This window comes from Protopterus annectens, chromosome 2.part1 (assembly GCF_019279795.1).
Source record: "Protopterus annectens isolate FY-2018-M chromosome 2.part1, PAN1.0, whole genome shotgun sequence".
Classification (NCBI taxonomy): domain Eukaryota; kingdom Metazoa; phylum Chordata; order Ceratodontiformes; family Protopteridae; genus Protopterus; species Protopterus annectens.
The window spans coordinates 910,577,811-910,597,746 of record NC_056729.1 but is presented as its reverse complement, the minus strand read 5'-3'; positions in this window follow the sequence as shown (position 1 = coordinate 910,597,746).

Here is a 19,936-nt window from a genome sequence, read left to right as displayed (position 1 = left end):
GTTAGGTCTGTGTGGGTAGGGAGTGGGTAGGAAAGAATTAATTAAGGTGGGAGCTAAGGGAGGAAGTGAGGTAAGGCTAAGGGGTGGGTCTTAAGGGGTTTTTATAGGGGAAATTGGTATGAGTAAGCACATTTTGGTGTGGTCTTGTTGCAACAGCAGGATCATGTCCAGAACGACCTTGTGGTAAGGTAGGCCTTGGGTGGTTGCATACATCAGAAGGTAAGCAGTATTCTTATGTAGGTATAAAAACATTGGGATAGGAACTTTTTTTTCTCTCTCCCTCTCTCTCTCTGTGGGGGCTATGGTTTCATCAAATAACGTGGCTGCCACTTCTAATGTTAATATTTGGTGCAAATGTAGCTATTATACAGTTACAGAAGTGTTCATGTCCACGGGAAGCCTTTTCTGGTGATAATCATTGTCATTGCACTTAGCTATGCCTTTGTGCTGAATTTCGACTGGTTGGGAGTTTAAGAATTACCTTGGGGTTGTCATTGGTTGGCGTTTCATTTACCGAGTGAGGTCCAATCAGTTTGGTTTGTTTGCTGCGGGTTTGGTGGTCTCATGAACTCCTTAGTGGTAGTGGTGCTTCACGAGCTTTTACGGTGTTATTGATGGTGTCTGCGCAGGAGCGGACCGCGACTATATAAAAAAAAAAAAAAAAAGTAAAATAGTATAATATGAAGCTGTTCAGGTTAAATTACATCTAGGTGGCTTTTCCATTGTGTTAGCCTGTTTTTTTTCTCATTGGTGCTCATGGCAGTCATAGTTAGGAGCTGTTGGGCTGGCCATGAAGGCATGCAAGCACGTCTGGTGCATGATTACTCTTGGGACTGGTGTGTCCGTGATGCATGTCAGCAGAGGGGCTTTGAATGAGTTGATGCACACACAATTCATTCTAGTGCATGCACAGTAAATTTGTACTTGTGTAGGGATGCTTCATGATTTCATTTTACAGGCACCTTTGGATTTGAGTGGGTCACCACCACCACCATATTAGGACTGTTGGAATTGTCTGGGATTGTCCTGAGATAATAACTGAGTATGAAGTTAGACTTTAGCGTGAGTAGTGGTAACCTTTGATGTTAGTAAAAGTAGTCTGTTAAGCTGTTTAGTTTGGAAATGAATAAAGTAGATAGATAATGGGAAAATAGTTATTCCTATGCTTTTGGGGGCTTTGGAATCTGGATTTGTTTTCATTGGTGGGGTAGGGTTGTCCCTGGTGGTCAGAGTGTTTCACGGTGTACTGCAGGAGCCGGCAAAGTGTGCTTCCAGCTTTCTGGCATGATGGCATATTTGCATCGCTCATTATACAGAACTGTGCAGGCACTCTAGTTGTGGCTTCTAGTGCTTTGTTTGTTTCTCATAGAACAGTGCTTTTCCAGTAGGTAACGGCACATCTTTGGAGACAGAGTTTAATTAATGATATACCAGTAGGTCCAGTCTGCATACCCATCAGATGTTGCTCACTACAGCAAACCCATTATTCTATTAACTTGTTAAGCTTGCAACGGCATTTTGAGCCTTCACCCCTCTGTTTTTGTCTATGTATGGTTTCTCATGGTAGTTTTACTGACCGGGTAGGTCGGGTGGGTGGTGGCTGTTACTTTGGATGGTAGAGTGTGGGTGGCCTTCTAAGCTTTATTTGTTTTATCTCATGACGCTATGAGGGTGTTGTCATGTTTTGGTGGCTATGTGAGGATAAGGGCCTCTCGCTGTCTTTTGTTTGGGGGTCAGTGTTTTGGCAGTGGGCCATATGGAGCATCTTGTGATGGGGTTTTAGTTTTTTGCTGTGAGGATGGTTGGTTTAGTTGGCTCGACGTTGGTGGAAGACAGCAGTCAGTGGTGATGTTGCAGTAAATATTCAAGGGGTTTGTTTTGTTGTATTGCTTCTCATTTCAGTGGCAGTAACAAATTTTTGGGGTTATGAAATGGCTGCCAGGATCCTCGCTTGGTTGTGCATGTGCATAGCATGCTAGGGATAAGGAAGATACAAATATGTATCGTTACTGGTTGGTTAGGGGCAGACATTTTCAAGCTGTCTCTATTTTGTGTCTTTGTCCCATTTTGGCAGGTTTTGTATGGAGCGCTTAGATGTAAGGAACAGTGCAAGGGGGGGGGGGTTAAATGATAGCTCTGTGGTGATCCTTTGGTAGTTGTTATTGGGTGCTCCTTTCCAGGGCTTGGAGAACAAGTTAAATGGTGGTTCACTGTGGCAAATAAGGCAGACATTGGTGTTTAAAGCTCCTCACTTTCAGATAAGGTAAGGTATAACCATTCCTTGTACTTCATGTTTCCTGCATTTATAAATGCATAGCCAATTGCTCTGTGTCTTAGAATTCTGGTCGCTGAACAAGTTTTGCTAATACATAGTTGGTTATTTATTTTTATTTTACATTTGTTTACCGGGAAAGTCCGACTGGACACAGGTCTGTTTTCAGCGGAGGCCCGGGGTGAAAAGCTCCAGACATAGATACAGTTAAAGGAGATACAACAGTCACATATAGTGAAATATAATACAATACATGTTATAAATACATTAAAAATACATTCCAATTGAGCATAGGTAGGTCTGGGGAGAGAAGCTCCCAACACTAATCAAGTTTGAATGAGACAGAAATAGTACCAAATAAGAAAACAGCACAATACATGCTCAATATATATGAGTATGGATAGAAGTGATTGACAGTGTCTAAATTTCTGGTGGTAAGCTACTACCCATGTATAATTATTGTTACAAGTGGGACTTGGGGAGCAACCTTTTGGTGTTAGCAGAATCCTAGCAACAGTGCAGTGGTATAGCCTAGCCAGGGAGTAGCATGAACAATGCCAATTATTGTTGTAGTGGGTTTTGAGAAACTTTTTAAATTGTGAGGTAGAGGTGGTGGAAGTTAAGTGGCAAGGAAGTGAATTCCAGATTTTGACAATGGAGCTGGCATAGAGAGATTTACCAGCTTCATTTTTATGTTTGATGACATTTATGTGATTCTGAGAACTAGATCTTAAGGTTCTAGTGGTGGTGTAGGGGTGAATTATATTTTGAAATGCAGGGGTTTTGTTAGGAAAGTAGTAGAGCTTGTGAGTTGTTGAGAGTTGGTTGAGTAGGAGTAGCTGGGGTAGCTCAAGCCAGTTAAGTTACTTGAGGGCTAGACAGTGATGGGATCTGTGAGAAGCATTGGTAGCAAACTTGGCAATCTTGTTGTAGCAGGATTCCAATGTGCTTAGTTCAGTGTGTCGAAGGTTAGTTAAGACAGGGGAGGCGTACAGGAGAATGGATAAGAGGTGAGTCCTTGCTAAGGTGGCTTTGGTAGGTTTAATGATGAACTGCCTGTTCCTGTATAGGAAACCAAGCTTTTTGTTGACTTTCTTAATTGTCTGGGCTATGTGTAAGTCAAATCTTAGGTTATTGTCAATTTCAATGGCTAATAGTTTTGTGTGTGTTATCTGTATGTTATCTTTAGATGTTATGGTAAAGTCAGTATTTAGTGGGGATCAACCAGGGCTAAAGAGAATGACTTTGTGTTTTTTGGGATTGAGACTAAGTTTTGTGTTAGTGAACCATGCTTCTGCTAAGGAAAAGTTTTTCTAGGTTATGTTTTTTAACTCCTGTAGGGTGGGGGAGGCACATATAATAGTGGTATCATCTGCGTATTGCACTACTGAGCAGAGAGTGAGGATGAAGCTATCTGGTTAGTAAACAGTGAGAACAGCAAAGGCCCTAGTATGGACCCTTGTGAGACACCTATGCCTACAGGTAGTAGGGGAGACAGTTGTTCTTGTCATAGAACAGCCTGCTACCGATTTGATAAGTAGTTATTGAACCAGGATATTGTGGAGGGGCTTATGTTAAGGGAAGATAGAGTTTCTAGCAGCATGCTATGGTTTACCATATCAGAGGCTTTTGATAAGTCTAAAAATATTGAGGATACAAATAGTCCATTATTTCTATGGTGGTTGACAATGTTGGTAAAGGAGAGTAGTGCTGTTGTAGTGCTATGGGAGGGACGGAAGCCATGTTGGAATGTGGATAGTAGGTCATTGTTAAGGGGGTACTGCATTAGTTGGGAATGAACTACTCTTTCTAGTATTTTAGATAGGGGTGATATTTGCAATAGGGCTGTAGTTGGTAAGCTCAAGGGACTTACCCCCTTTGTGTAGTGGTATAATATGAGATATTTTCCAGGAGTGAGGTACTTTACATTTGATTTTGATATTGACCTATTTATAAGAAAGGATACTGGATAGGCTATAGCTTTAGCTGTTATTTGAAGGAAGTTTGCAGGTAGATTGTCAGCTGCTAGAGTGGTTGGTTTTCATTTTCTGAGGAGTTTTGCAATTGTATTAGTGGGGACTGGGTCCAGAGAAAAAGTGGAGAAATTATATGGTGTCCTGATGTTAGGAGGGGTCTCTGTAGGTAAGGGGCCAGTAGTAGTATTTTGAGTATTAGCTAGGGCTTGGACTGTTTCAGTAAAGAATGTGTTAAATTGGGTGGGGGTATTGTCATGGTTGTTTGGTAATACAGGGGTAGGAGTGGTTGATTTGCCTGGGTGCAGCAAGTTATTTATAGCGACCCAGAATTCCTGAGGGTTGTGAGCATATTTTTCTTGTATGCTTATATGGTAATTATCTTTGTCACATTTTATTAACTTTTTTGCTTTGTTGAGGAGCTCAAGATAAGTCTGTCTCAAGGTGGGTTTTTTTTTTTGTTTGTGGAATTGTGCCCAGGCTTTGTCCCTTTCTTTCATTATGGTTTTCATATCTTTTGTTAGCCATGTGGCATGATTAGCTTTGATTCTAATGGTTCTGGGGGGTGCATGGCAGTTTAGGATTTCAAGGAAGGTTGAGATGAAGTACTGCACGGCATCATCTAGAGCTAGTTGTCTTAAGGGGGTCAAGTTGCAGCATTTTAGTGAGTTGATTAGATCTTTAGCTCTGAAGTTCCTTTTATTACATACTACTCTTAGGATGGGTTGTTTATTATGGTGGGATCGGTTCCTAATTAAGTAGGTCACTTGATGGTCACTCAGACTGTCAGGAAGACAGCCTGATTGTTGAGCCAATGTGGGGTCAGATAGCAGAATCCAGTCTAAGATGGACTAGCATTTTGAGGTTTTGTCAACTCTTGTGGGGGCAGTTATAATTTGGTTAAATCCATGGAGGTTAATATGGATGGTGGGATTTTGGCTGGAACAGTCAGACTAGTCAATGTTAAAGTCTCCTAAAAGTATTGTTTCATGTGGGAGGGAAGATGATAACCAGTTTAGAAGGCTTTCAACTATGATATTATTGTTACCTGGAGGGATATATCCACCTGCAACTATAATTTGTTTGTTGGAGTTAACTTTTAATTTGGCTAGAATTAGTTCTATGTCTTTTACTTCTTGGGAATTGCACTCAAATTGTTCAATGGTGATGTGGTTTTGGAACAGTATAGCAACAGCTATGTTCCATTCTTCTTGTTTTTCAAATGATTCATGCTAATGTATAATTTATTTTATTCCCTGTTATTTTGTACGAGCAATGTTTAGTCCTGATCCTTGCCTCTCTTTTATTGTCTCTTCTCCAGGGTTTTTTTTTTTTGCTTTGAGAGGTTGAGTGGTATGATCTGATACCTTAGAGATGTCTGGATTTGCAGTGATTGTGTGGGGATGTGAGGGATGGACCATGGATAAGGACGGTTGAGACTTATAGGCTGCAGTAGTGGTTGTTGTGGGTGGTGGGATGCTTCATGGTATGATTCTTTTCTCTTAGTCGTTTACAGCAAGAAATTTGGACAGAGCTCTAAATAATAGGACAAAGGCTAAGAATATGGAAGGCTTCAGCTATAGTGTAAACTGACTTACTAAGTTGCTACAATTATAGGTTTTGCATTACCTTTGATGGGTAGGAGGTCTGCAGCTCGAATGTTGGTCATTGTTTTACCTTCAGTCCTTTAATATATATACATTTTTTTTTACAATAAAAGTTTGCATTACTTGTTGGATGGGTTGCTGATATCTGATGTTTTATTTTGCAGTTCCAGAGTTGTCATGCTTTCATACTGATCAAACTGTATGGCAGAGAAATGGATAGGTGAAAAGGTATGTGGGCTGATAGAGAGTTCAAGAGTCCTTCATCAAGAAGATAACTTCTGGTTCATCCAGAATGTTAAAGCACAACTAACCTTTTGTTTACTGCTAGAATAATTAATTATTAGTAATGTTTATAGCCTCACTTTATTTATGTGATGATAGACACCAATTATGTACTCTCAATGCTCAAACAGGTTCTGTTAATTAACATCATTAGATGGTAGTTTCGTAATATTTGGTATTTGTACTGGATTAAGTATTGTGTTATTTTAAAAAAAAAAACTTTAAGGAAAGGTGCGGCTGTTGGGTTATACTTGCTTGTTTCTCAGAGGTTTAATTGCCTACTGGTGGGTCAATGCGGGTTGAGGAACTAGGTGACTCTAGTGGGAAGGAAGGCTGGCAGTGAAGAGCAGATTGGTTGTCCAAGGGAAACGGATGTGGCAATCTAGGTATGTGGTCATGGTGGCTGTTGCTGCCGCTGCAAGCTGATGTGGCTGTAGGTAAGGACATGCTGCTCACAGTTTTTGTATGCATGTCAGGCTTGATGTTTGGGGAATAGCTCAGGTATAAGTGGGGACAAACTGCAGTAGAAGTCTGGGCGGAACTGCTGGCTCCATGGAAGATTTGTAGAGGGTTAGGGAAGGGGAGAGGTTTAGATTAGTCCGCATTAGCTTGTGGCCACCAGAAGGAAGTAGGCTGCACAGGGGACACAGACAGCAGGAGGTTTGGACATCGGAACAGAGCATGGTGAGGTCATAGAAGGGCTTGCACAATGAGATTGCATACTGAGTGGTCAGCTGTCAGTGGCCTGGAAGGTGTGCATTTGAATGCGCATTCTGAAGGGTGGAGATTTCTGTGGTGGAGTGGTCTACTATGAGGTTGTAAGTTAACACCTTACTAGGTGCTTGAGTCCAAGTAGTTTGGGAGTATTAGGGACACCAGCAAGGTTGGGGTGTGGCAAGGGGGATCAAACAGGTGGAGTTTTTTTTAGCTGTGGGGGGAGTTACAGTAATAGAAGGCTGGGTCACATTTGGGAATGGTGAATGGGCTTGACTTGTTACAAACTAGTGATGGTTTCCATGTGAGTAGTTAGGTTTTGGGGTTTAGGACTATGTGAAGGGTAGACAGCATTACATAGGTACATGTGGGTGTGTGATAGGTTGAGGAATTGGTTGTGGTGTTAAGCAGAGGTATGTATTGGGTGGTTAGTTAGTGGTAGTTTATAGGTGCATCTGTTAACAGTAGGTAAGGTTTGAGTGACATTACAGGGATGCAAGGTCAGGGATAGGTAGGAAGTATGCATTTCAGTGTCCACATTGAGAGGAATGCTATAAAGGGGAAAAGATAAGGGAATCAGTAAATTTAGGTTGAAATTTGGGAGATACATTACATTGTCATGGAGGTTTGTTTTGGTTTACAATTGCAACAGGAGGTTTGGGGACATATTTTTGGGAGGGGATCGAGGCTTGTCCATTACAAGAGTAGGATGTCTGAAGGAGGGATGTGGGGTTTTGAAGTTGGTTTCCAGTCTGCAGGCATCATGCCAGGTAAAGTATATTGATATTTGAGTTATCTTTCTACAGTGATTAGTTGCAACATCCACTATTGGTACCACTTTGTGTTTAAATGAGGGTCATTGATTATGTGGTATGTTTTTGGTTTTGGTTGTGGAAGAATTTGATGGGGGTAAGGTGGTGTCAGGATGAGGTAGGGGAGACAGGGCGATCTAGCAGGGCAGTTCAGGAGCGGGGTGCACTTTGCCATTGCTTAATGTTAGTAAGGAAGTCTGAGTGGTGTATGCGGAGCATTTACAGTGTTTTTTTCTTTTGTGGGTGGAAGCAGTTAGGGCCTGCAGGAAGTAGAGTTGGAAGGTAATGGATTTGACAGGGTGGTTGTTCTTACATTCTGACTATTCTGGTCTCAGGAGACATTGTGGTCATCAGAGTGGTGTGTAACGAGGTCATGGAGTAGCTAGGCGTGCAGCAATTAGATGCAACAGAATAAATTTTGGGGTGGTTTATCACATTTGTGAGGATGTGTTAGGATGCATCTGTCCTTGGGTTTTAAGTTTGTCTGAGATTATTCACCAGTTGGTGTGGAGTGGGGCAAAGAATTTAGTAGCGGTGGAGAGAACTTGGAGGTATGTTAATTTTACGTTGGTGAAATATTTGAAGGAAGTTGGTGTGCATACGATGTGGCAGGTGGAGTTTGAAAGCAGGGATCCTGTATGGTACAGGTTGGATGGAGTTCATTTTAATGTATTTGGGCTGGATTTATTTAACCTTAACTGGGTTTGAAGGTAGAGGATCTATTGGAAGGTGGTATGGTCTGAGGAGGAAGAGCCCTTTGGGCTAGTGGGCGCAGAAGTGGGTCAGGCTTTACCCTCTTCTGTCCCCCTCAGTAGGATATTTGGAATTGAGATGGTGATTTGATGGTGGATGACTTGGAATGGAAATATGGAATTGATGATAATATTAAGGTGAACGGGGACGCTGCCTTCATGATTACTAGGATAAGTGGGCAAGTGAGGATGCTGCTTATCCAGGGTGAGCGGGTGCACTGTCCTTATGTTTACTATCTTATTTGTTGCAATGTCGGATTCTATGTGCTTCAATAAAATTGGATGTTTGATATTCATTTTCATTACGGGTCGTCAGATGTCTTTGGGTGTTTGTGTTTTATTAGGACCATGACAAGTGAAGTTTGGAACAGACAAATTTGTCACAGGATGACCTTGGAGTAGTAAATGGAGGGGAGCAGGAAGTAGGGTGATAGGTATGTTAGGTCTGTGTGGGTAGGGAGCAGGTAGGAAAGAGTTAATAAGGTGGGAGCTTAGGGAGGAAGTGAGGTAAGGCTAAGGGGTGGGTCTTAAGGGTTTTTTTAGGGGAAATTGGTATGAGTAAGCACATTTTGGTGTAGTCTTTTTACCCTCACAGCCCTCCCATTTTTGTGATGGCTTGAGGGGTGGAGAAGAGTGTCAGGCTTGACCCTCTTCTGTCCCCCTCAGTAGAATATTTGGAATTGAGATGGTGATTTGATGGTGGATGACTTAGAATGGAAATATGGAATTGATGATGATATTAAGGTGAGCGGGAACATTGCCTTATTGATTACTAGGATAAGTGGGCAAGTGGGAACGCTGCTTATCCAGGGTGAGCGGGTGTGCTGCCCTTATGTTTGCTATCTTATTTGTTGCAATGTCGGATTCTGTGTGCTTCAGTAAAGTTTAATGTTTGATATTCATTTTCATTACAGGTCGTCAAATGTCTTTGGATGTTTCTGTTTTATTAGGACCATGACAAATGTTTTTATCACACTGTATTCTTCTGGTTTAACACTGTCTATGACTACAGTGGAATTTTGCTAAGTAATTATACAGCATCATTTATTTGGGGAAGGGTATTGATTTTTGTCCAAACAGTACAGTAAACCTTTTAGGGAGTGTTTTCATTTATTACATTTTTAGGCTCCTGACTTTTATTATGATAATTAAGTTCTGTAAGTGGAGAATGACTTTAAGTGGTCACAGTAAGCATTCATTTAGGCAATCTGCAAAAAATGCTTGTATTTATAAAGCAGTGTGGACTATGGTCAGGATCCAGTATACAGTGCTGGTTGCTATAGTTACAGGGTCATATCACTTTGACACAATAATATTTTTATAAAAAAAAAAGTAGCACATACACTGATGCCTTCATTTTGGTCTTAAGTATTCCAATGTCTTAGTTTGTTAACAGAGCTCACAATTGTCCCTTAAGGATAATTGCAAACACTGCTCTGTGTTAAAAGACTTTCTGTAGCAGAAGATGTATTTATACATATGTGTGAATGTGTGTCTTTGTCTCTGTGTTAGGTAGATGAATACAGGCTTGGATACTGATGAAATGATGTTAAAACTCAAGTTAACAACAGATAAGTTCATATGTTCATAGGTAGGTACTAGGCTATGGCCTATACAAGCCTAGCCAAAAATGTACCCTGGCTTTCGCCACCCAAGAAAATTATTTTCATGTGCCCCTGTCAAGCAGAACCACAGAAGTGATCCCCGGGGTGAATTTCCTATTACCCTTCCAATCATCAAGATTTTTCTTGAAGAGTGCTAATGAGGAGCTCTGTTTGACATACATAGGTAGTCTATGAGTATGGGAAGTCTCTGGGACAGGAGTCTATCCCTCCAATGTGTTCTGTTTATTGTGGTGACAAGGTTTAGGCCCCTAGAGCATGTAGCTCAGAGGGATTGGGATTTCTTTAAGTGGAGCATGTCCAACAGCTCTGGGTTTGACATAGCTTTGTATGTTAGGCAGAGATCGCCTCTGAGTAGGAGATATGTGACGGAGTAAAGCTGGAGTTTTTTGAGTCGGTCTGCGTAAGGCATCTGTTTGAGGCCAGTAATCCTCTTTGTGAGGTATTTTTGTGGGCTTTCCAGTTGTTGTAGATGTCTTGTGAGGTAAATACCAAAAGGGGCATTGTACTCTATAATGGGTCTAATGAGTGATGAGTAGAGGGGAACAATGACCTCGTTTTTCTGGATGAGAAACCTTTTGTGATGAGGTGTGCCACATAGAAGGATTTCCTGACCACTGTGGCGATGTGATTATCAAAGGAGAGATTACTGTCCACCTGTGTTCCAAGGTCTCTTATCACACTTTCGGTGTTAAGTAGACTACCCCCTATGTGGTAGTTCATGGGTACAGAGTTTTTACCAAAGAGGATGACAATGCACTTTTTGGCATTGAGCTTGAGACCATGGTTTTGACACCAGGCATCTGTCTCAGTGAGGCCCTTTTGTAGGATGTCCACATCATTAGGAGTTTTGATTATGGCTCCTAGTTTGCAGTCATCTGCGAATTTAGTTAGCCAAAGACCTTCTGTGTTAGCCTGTACTTTAGAGAAGTAGATACCAAACGGGAGAGGACCCAGGACTGAACCCTGTGGTACTCCACTTGTCACTGGTCTGAAGTCTGATTTGGAGTCTGCTACTTTCACAGTGTGGGTTCTGTCAGTAAGCCAGCTAGCAACCCATCTTGTGACATAGGGATTTATACCTAGTTTAATGAGTTTATCTATAATTCCAGAGTGGGAGATGGTGTTGAATGCCTTGGCGAGATCTAGATAGGCTGTGTGAACCACCTTACCCTCATCTATGGCTTTGGTGACTGCTTCAAAGAAGTCTATCAGGTTTAGGAGACATGATCTGCCTTTTACAAACTTGAACTGTGTGGGGTCCAGAGTTTGGAGATCTCCAGTGTCTTTGTTTTTGAGTTCCATGATGATACGTTCCATGGCCTTGCAGACCAGGCTCATCAGGCTAATGGGGCGGTAGTTCCCAGGGTCTGTTATGGCCCCCCCTTTTTGGCGGGGGATAACCGTTGCGGTGCGCCATTCAATGGGCACAAAGCCTGAGGTGAGGCTATGATTAAACATGGTACATAGGTGGGGTGCCGGTTCATTCTGTAGTTCGTGTAGAAGGCAGCCTGGGATGTTGTCAGGTCCTATGGATGCTGTGTTCTTGGCTTTGGAGAGTGAGGTTTTCACCTGTGCAGATGTGATTACAGGAACTTTGCATACTTCTGCTATAAAGATGGGCCCTTTAGGGGGTGAGAGGGGGCTAAATTTAGCACTGAACCTATCTGCCAGGATGTTGGCAATATCAGTTGGTTCTGTATATTTAGTGTCATTGTGCTGTAACTCAGAGCTGATCCGAGTGTTGCCATTGAGATTCTTGACATAGCTACAGAATGCTTTGTGGTTGTCTTTGGAATCAGTGGCGATTTTGTTTTCATAACTAGCTTTGGAGGATTTTATGAGGGATCTCAGCTTCTTACTAAGGCTGACCAGGGAGTTCCTCCAATTGTGGGATTTTACTCTTTTTTTTGCAACAGTTTCTTTCTTCTGTTGTAGAGTTTGTTTATGGCAGAAGACCACCAGATTAGCTTCCTTTTTTTCGGAGGATAGCATCTTGGTTCTGTTAGAGATAGCATGATCCATGCACTTGTGTAAGTGCTTATAAAGTGCATTTGTGTAGGATTCAGTACCTCTGTTGTCCATCTGCATGGGTGTCGTGAAGTTTGCCACTTCTGTCTTAAGAAGCGTGAAGTTGGCTTTGGAGAAATTTTTTACGGTTGTTTTCCTAATGGGGGGTGGGAGCGAGATGTGGATGTCTAGGGTCATTAGCTTGTGGTGAACCTGACCAACGAGGAGCTGACCTCTGGTGTGGAACACTGGTCGCTCATGTTGGTGATGACCAGGTCTAGGATATTGCTGCCTCTGGTGGGGGTGTGGATAAGTTGATCCAAGGCGTTGGAATTGATGATTTCCAGAAAACGTTGAGCAAAAGAGTTGGTACATGAGTAGTTTTCCCAGTTAATGGTGGGGTAGTTGAAATCACCCATTATTAGGGTGTTGGGTTGTACCTTAATATTTTACAATGTATCAAGAAAAGAGGAGTGGGAATCCTGGGGCAAAGAGGTGTCTGTAGCAAGCTACAATCTGGACTGCAGTTTTGCCCAGAGTTAGTTGAACTTGGATAATCTCGGATGCATAATGCTGAGCAACTAGCTTGGAGGTGTGGATATCCTTAATGAATATGGATACGCCTCCATCTTTAGTGTTTCGGTCCAGGTTTGGTGGCCGAAAGGTGTGGTATGAATTATAGCCTGGTAATGCAGGGGTGCTCTCTGGAGCTTTGAACCAGGTCTCTGTCACTGCACAGATGTCGATGTTCTCCATTTTAAGGAGTGCCTCGAGTGAGTGCATTTTGAGGTTTAGACTTAGCATTGAGTAGCATTACCCTCAGATTTTGCTTGCTTGTACCTGTTATGGTGGTGAATTTGTCATTTGAACCTTGCCTAAAAAAGGCACTATAGGGGTGGCAATTACTTCTGGTTACTTCTTTATTTAAAAAATAGAATAAAAAAATAGCAGTTAAATTAAGGTAGTTTTCTTTCACTGTGAGTATGAATGAATTGTGGTGAATAGTCTCCCTAATGTCCTTAATCTAGCACTGTCTGAGGATTTGTGATGCTGCTAAAAGAGAATGTAAGAGGGAGCTGGCAAGTCTGATGGACAAAAGCTATGTCCATAGTTGCAGTGAGGGTGATTTTTCTTGTCCTTTGAATGTGCTATGACATATATGAAAGGATACACTGGGGTATTAAGGGGAGTAACAGCTGGCATACATGAAAGGAAACATTGGGGTATTAAGGGGAGTAACAGCTGGCTTCAGGGCCGGTCTTAGGTGAAATGGCGCCCTAGGCAAAGTAGTGCTCTGGCGCCCCTTGAGCCACACCTACTCCATACTCATGTTACACCCCTATTTGAGCCACACCCACAGAGACATCACTCCCCATGAAAGCCACTTCAGTTATTTCCTTCAATTTTTTTAAATGTATGAAAATAAGTTTCTACTGTAATGAGTTTTTCATTACCAAGTATTTTCCGAAAGTTACGAAGTCCAAAATTAATACCAGAGTTCATCTGACAAGTAATAACATCAAAAATTAGAACCAACTGAGACACACACACACACACACACACACACACACACACACACACACACACACACACACACACACACACACACACGCACACACTGCAGTCCCAGCAGGTGCCCAAAGCTGTGCCATCAGCTGGCAGGTCCCATTCACCCAGGCATATGAGGCTTTGTCCTTTTGATTACAGGACATTTATTGAAGAATGTTTTCATGGTTACATTTCACAGCCCCCCTGCCTTGAACATTACTTTTCATCTGCCTGTGTCAGGACTGGAATGACAAAAAACAAAGGGAGACCCGTTTACATTTTTCTACTCATTTTGCGTGCTATTTCTTTAAATTAATCACTAGTTTTTCTGCAAAACACTTATGCTTCTATCTACCTGTTTATGCTTCTTGATTGTATTGCCTTAATAATTTATTAAATGTAATTCACCTTTTTTTGAAAAGTTGCCAGTTTTAGGAGGGATTAAGAGGGACAGAGCAAAAAAGAATGTTTTCATGGTTACATTTCACAGCCCCCCTGCCTTGAACATTACTTTTGGTCTGCCTGTGTCAGGACTGGAATGACAAAAAACAAAGGGAGACCCATTTACATTTTTCTACTCATTTTGCGTGCTATTTCTTTAAATTAATCACTAGTTTTTCTGCAAAACACTTATGCTTCTATTTACCTGTTTATGCTTCTTGATTGTATTGCCTTAATAATTTATTAAATGTAATTCACCTTTTTTTGAAAAGTTGCCAGTTTTAGGAGGGATTAAGAGGGACAGAGCAAAATTTGGAGTCAAAATAAGGCAGTTGAGAAAGAGGTAAACTGCCACAATCAAAGATCTGCAAGCAGCACTGTCATGATCACATCACCCATTTATAACTAAACCTGGTGAGAGGACAAATGAAACATTCACAGACAACAGCCGAACAAGTCACAGGTACATTCACTTAACGCAAGAGAAGTAAACACTCCAGATGCTATCTTCTCTGCAACCTTTGTACTACAACAAGTACACAGGACTGGACAGCTTTTGCTGTCCTTACCATTCTATACTGCTGTTTAAATCCAAAAGCACCACCAACAGAAACTAACCCTACACACAGCTGTGCCACATTTCACAGAAGACACATGAACATTTTTTCCCAGTAAGCAATGAAACAAACTATATGAACCAATGGCAAAACCGTCCAAATCAGAACATTTCAACCATAAAGGCCACTCAAACTTGTATCATTACAATCCACCAATACCAGTCAATATGCACAATCTCTGCAGAAGTAAAAGTAATCTGAATAATTCCACATTAAAGAGATCTGTAGCTAATGAAAAGGTTGCTGCAAGCAAACAACTTTATATTTCAGTGTTTCATCTACCAATTCAGTGTCTGCTGTCAATCAAGAATAAATTGCCTACGTTAAATTAAAAAGAATGGTAAGCTGGTAAAATTGGACTAGGGAATGGATGGCAAACTGAAAACAGGTTCATAGTTACTAGGCATCTCATCCAAAGGAGTGCATACTCAGGATTGCAGCACCCCACCCCATTAAAATACAACACAGTATCAAGGATGAACAGAATTACCTCTTGCCTCAATGTATGGACAAAATTTAAACAACTGTTTGACAAGCAAAAATACAAAAAAAAAAAATCTGGAATTGAACAGGCATGCAACAACAGGAATGACTAGAAGGCTGATGGACACTCTTGTAAATAGTTATTTCTTTGTTTCTGTATTAAGGTTCATAGGTTCTTAGGATCATGGGATGATACTAGGCTATTGGCCTGCAGGCCCTTATAAGCCTAGCCAAGAATTTCACCCATGTTCCCTATAAGATTATTTTTTTTCTTACTTTTAAATATGTATATACATTTCTGATTACAAATTTTGTACTATGTTTTATAAAAATTTAATAAAAACATTTTCAAAAAAAAGAAATTCTGATCAGTTATTAATTTTTTATGAAGGTAAGAATAAAGAACATACTGGGTCAAAATAGACTGTCTCCAAATGATTGTCTCACTCTATTACCTTCTGTTACATCCAACAGAATTAAGCAATTCCATGCAGGGACAATGCTCACTCTACCAGGACATTGGCCTCTTCTATGGCTTTTTAGAAAGGGATGGATTCTAGAAGTATTCTAGAATCAGCAACTTGGACATCAGTACACACTTTTACAAGACACTCAAACTCAACTGCTTCTATAGGTTTAGATCAGACTTCGCTCAGACCATTCTCCAGCGGCATCTGCACCCTCATCCTTCCTCCACCCAGTTAGTATATATTATGGTAAACAACCCTTACAGCTAAGGCTACTACAGCAGTGATCCAATGATGGACAGAGTACATTTATTTAAGTAAACTTAATTTAACAGTACCTGTTCGAATGATCACTGCTGCAGTAGCCACTCTGATTATTTATTTATTTACATTTGTTGACCGGGAGTGTCCGACTGGACGTATGTCCATTTTCAGCGGAGGCCCGGGGAGAAAAGCTCCACAGTTAAAATAAACAGACAGTAGTTACATTGGATTACATAGCGATTAACAATTTAACATAGCAATTAATTACAAATATATTTACAGATGAAGAACATAGTACATCAGTAGACAACTAGAATCTTTATCTGCGAAGTACATAACAGACATTAACAAATGTTACAATAAGAAGTTCCTGCTGTATAATAAGTACTAGGCTTATGAGCATCTGAGCTTGCTATAATCAAGGTAGTTATTGACTATTGTTACAGTTTATGTATGGTAAATCTGTCATGAAAACTTTGTGGGAGAAGTTCCTGCTGTATAATAAGTACTACTGTTAATCAAATAGTAAAGCTGCCCACATCATGGATCAGCGCAATCAGATGAGTGGCAATCAGATGAGTGGCAATAATTATCCTCATCCCAAGGCTAGACTGATATTAAGACTTCCAGGACTAATGGATTTCTCCATAATGATGGTCCCATTGGCCAGATACCTCATGAGAGTTCTACAATACACATTAGTGGTACAGTGGTCCCAGAGATCTCATCCCTTTCACCACAAAACTCCACTTGCATAGGTATGCAAGAACCATGTCCAGTGGTGGATTATATCTGACTCAGTCACGCTGGGCAGACACTTCTCTCCTCTGGCACCCAAAGGCACAATGACCGTGGATACCTCCTTTCTTAGATGGGGAGGGAGAGCATTTTGAAGGGAGACCAGTCCAAAGAATGTGGTCTCCATTAGAAGCCAGCCCTCACATTAATTCCTTAGAGTTGAGTGGTCCTCCTTGTGTTGCAGGCATTTCAGGCCCATCTATCCAAGGAAGTGATTGCCATACATTCAGACAACTTGTCAGTAGTTTGGAACAACAACAAACAGGCTGGAACCAGATCATACTCTCTTTGCCAAGAAGCTATGAGAATCTGGCAGTGGAAGATGTCTTCAAACCACTTTCTAGTAGCAACACATGTACCTGGGATGTCCAGCACCCTAGCAGAAAAACTGAGCTGAACTGTATTACTGCCTCTCATGCGTGTTCTCCCAACAACACACTGGCAACAGAGATTTTTAGCTGCTGGGACCAACCTTACTGTGACCTTTTTGCTTCGTACCTAAACAACATTTGCAGAAGTTGCTTTGCCGTAATCCCTTCACAGGGTCAGTCACCAAGAGATGTTCTAGTCCATCCTTAGCCTCCAGGTCTCCTTTATGCCTTTCTCCCCATTTCCTTATTCCCAAGTTCATCCAGGAAGCAAAGGAATGCAAGACCAAAGTAATCCTCATTGCCCCTTCCCTTCTACCTGACAGGTATGGTTCCCCACCATGGGTGCTGGATCCCTTCCTGGATCTCCTCACACCCCTCTGGGATGCATCTACTGGAACTTCAGTCCCTAAAACTGACTGCATGGTTTCTCCAGTTTTAACACATGCTAGAGATTACAGGCATTCCTCCCCAGTAGTACGAGTCATTTCATCCTTTCAGAGGAATTCTACTAAAAATACTTACAAGATCAAATGAAAATGCTTTTCTATCTGGTCATCTGATAATGGTTTACACCCCTTTTCAGCACCTCTTCTAAAAATCCTCAAATACATTTTGGAACTTTTGATGTCAGTGTCAAGTTATTAAACAAAGTATAATTGGCAGCCATCTCACGCTTTCACATTGGATTCAGCAATACTTCCATTGCTTCTCTCAGGATCTCTAAGGCCTTTTGAAAGGTACCTTTTTTGAGGCTCCAGTTCATGATTCAGTCCCTCCCTGGGACATTACCATTCTGCTACAGTCCCTAACTCAGAAACCCTATGAATCTGCAGCATCCACTGATATGAAGTTTCTGTCCTGGAAGATGATATTTGTAGTTGCCATCACCTCTGACAAATGAGTATCATGAGCGTCCTCCCACTTTTACAGCTGCAAGACCTGTTTTAGGCTCAACAGAAATACATGCATCGCATGAATTTTAAACACACAAACGTGAGAGGGAAGGGAATCATATCATTGCTGCCAGAGAGTCACAATAAGGACTGCCATGTATTTATGAAACTTGCTGCCATGTATTTATGAAACTTGCTGCCATGTATTTATGTTATGAAACCTGGCTGCTGTGCTGCTCTGCTTTCGTTAGGTTTTGTCTACTGCTGCTTGTGCTCTGTTGTCGCTCTGTCTCTGCTGGGTTACTGTGCTGCATTGCTTTAGCTGCTGCTGCTGTTGCTGCTTGCATGTCCGTTTCAAGCTGCTGCTGGGGGACTGAAACAAAGGCGAGTTATATAAATCTGGACAGTCATATCCGGTAATGTTTTGACCTGTTGTTTTCATCATCTGCTAAAAAAAGGAGGGTGTTCTTAAAAGAAGCGTCCCTAAAAATGTTTTTTAAAAAGAAAAAAAGAAAAATCTGGCTCCTCACACAGGCAGTCTTTGTTGACAGACAGTGTACCGCCAAAAACATCACAAACCCAGACTGGGATAACCAAAAAATAAATAAAAAAATATTTAAATAAATAAATAACTAAAATTGCGCCCTTTATGTGATTGGGCTGTACAGCGCCCTAGGCGGTTGCCTAGTTTGCCTATGCCTAAGGCCGGCCATGGCTGGCATACATGAAAGGATACAGTGGGGTATTAAGAAGAGTAACAGCAGTAAGAACAGATAAACTGTGGTGGTGGTGCTGCGGTAGCATTGTCGTCTCACAGTAAGACGTTGTCCTGTTCGATTTTCAGCTAGAGTGTCTTCTGTGTGGAGACATGTGTGAATGGGCGTACCTTCATTGAAGGTTGTGCATCAGGGCTGGCAACTCGGCACGTAAAAATCTACTGCCAATCATTAGCGGACCAGAGTTCTGCTGTGGCGACCCCTAACCGGGAAAAGCCGAAAGACGCAAACAGCAGTAAGAACAGATGTCCATTTTTACATGCAAAGTGTTGTCACAAAGGGAACAAAACTGATTACCAGATGAAGCATATGTTTCACAGCAGTGACATGGTGGTGTTTTGACATTACAACCACATTTTATTTTTCCTTGTTGCTTTAGCCATAGCATTTTACAGACGCCTAGTAAATTCTTCTCATTGCAGTCTAAAGAGTCTACTTTCTTGTACACTTTCCTATAAAAGAATATTTCGTTGATGTCTAGGTGCTGCAGAAGATTCAAATTCTTGTTTGGGAGGTGTGTTATTAAATCAGCTGTGTACATAATCAGAACAACTTCTAGTCGACTTAAACATACCCATTCTGGTAGCTGTCAAGGTCCTAGTTGTAGAGCATATGAAAGTACTGGTCAAATTGTTAATCAGAGCAAATTAGAAGCTTGGTACAGCATCATAAGTATTCAGTCAGTTCATCTGCTTTTGAGTTGGGGGTGGGGGGGTGGAGCATTCTCTGGTAACTTTACGCTGCATGCAAAAGCCCGTTCTATTTAAGAAAATTATTGCTTGCGTCCACAGCAGTTTTGGCTGATCCATTTTTTCTTTTATTATATATAAGCCTCAGTGTATCAACTCTTCTGAATTGTAATTATTTTGCATTGAATTGTAATCATTAAAAAGACTTCATTCTTCTTGGAAGTGTGGATAATTACATTTTCCTTTTATATCATTTAATTTCCATAACATTAAAATTAGTTTAAAATAACTGCATTTCTGCATTTCCAGCTGTCATGATAATATTTTTGAGAGAGGACTAGTCAAGAAGGGAGATTTTATGTATTACAGACACACACACACACACACACACACACACACACACACACACACACACACACACACACACACACACACACACACACACACACACACACACACACACATACATATCCAACAGAAAAAAAATAATACTTCATTAGGAACATAGTTGCTGTTTGAGATTCCTTTAAATCAAATAAAAAAGT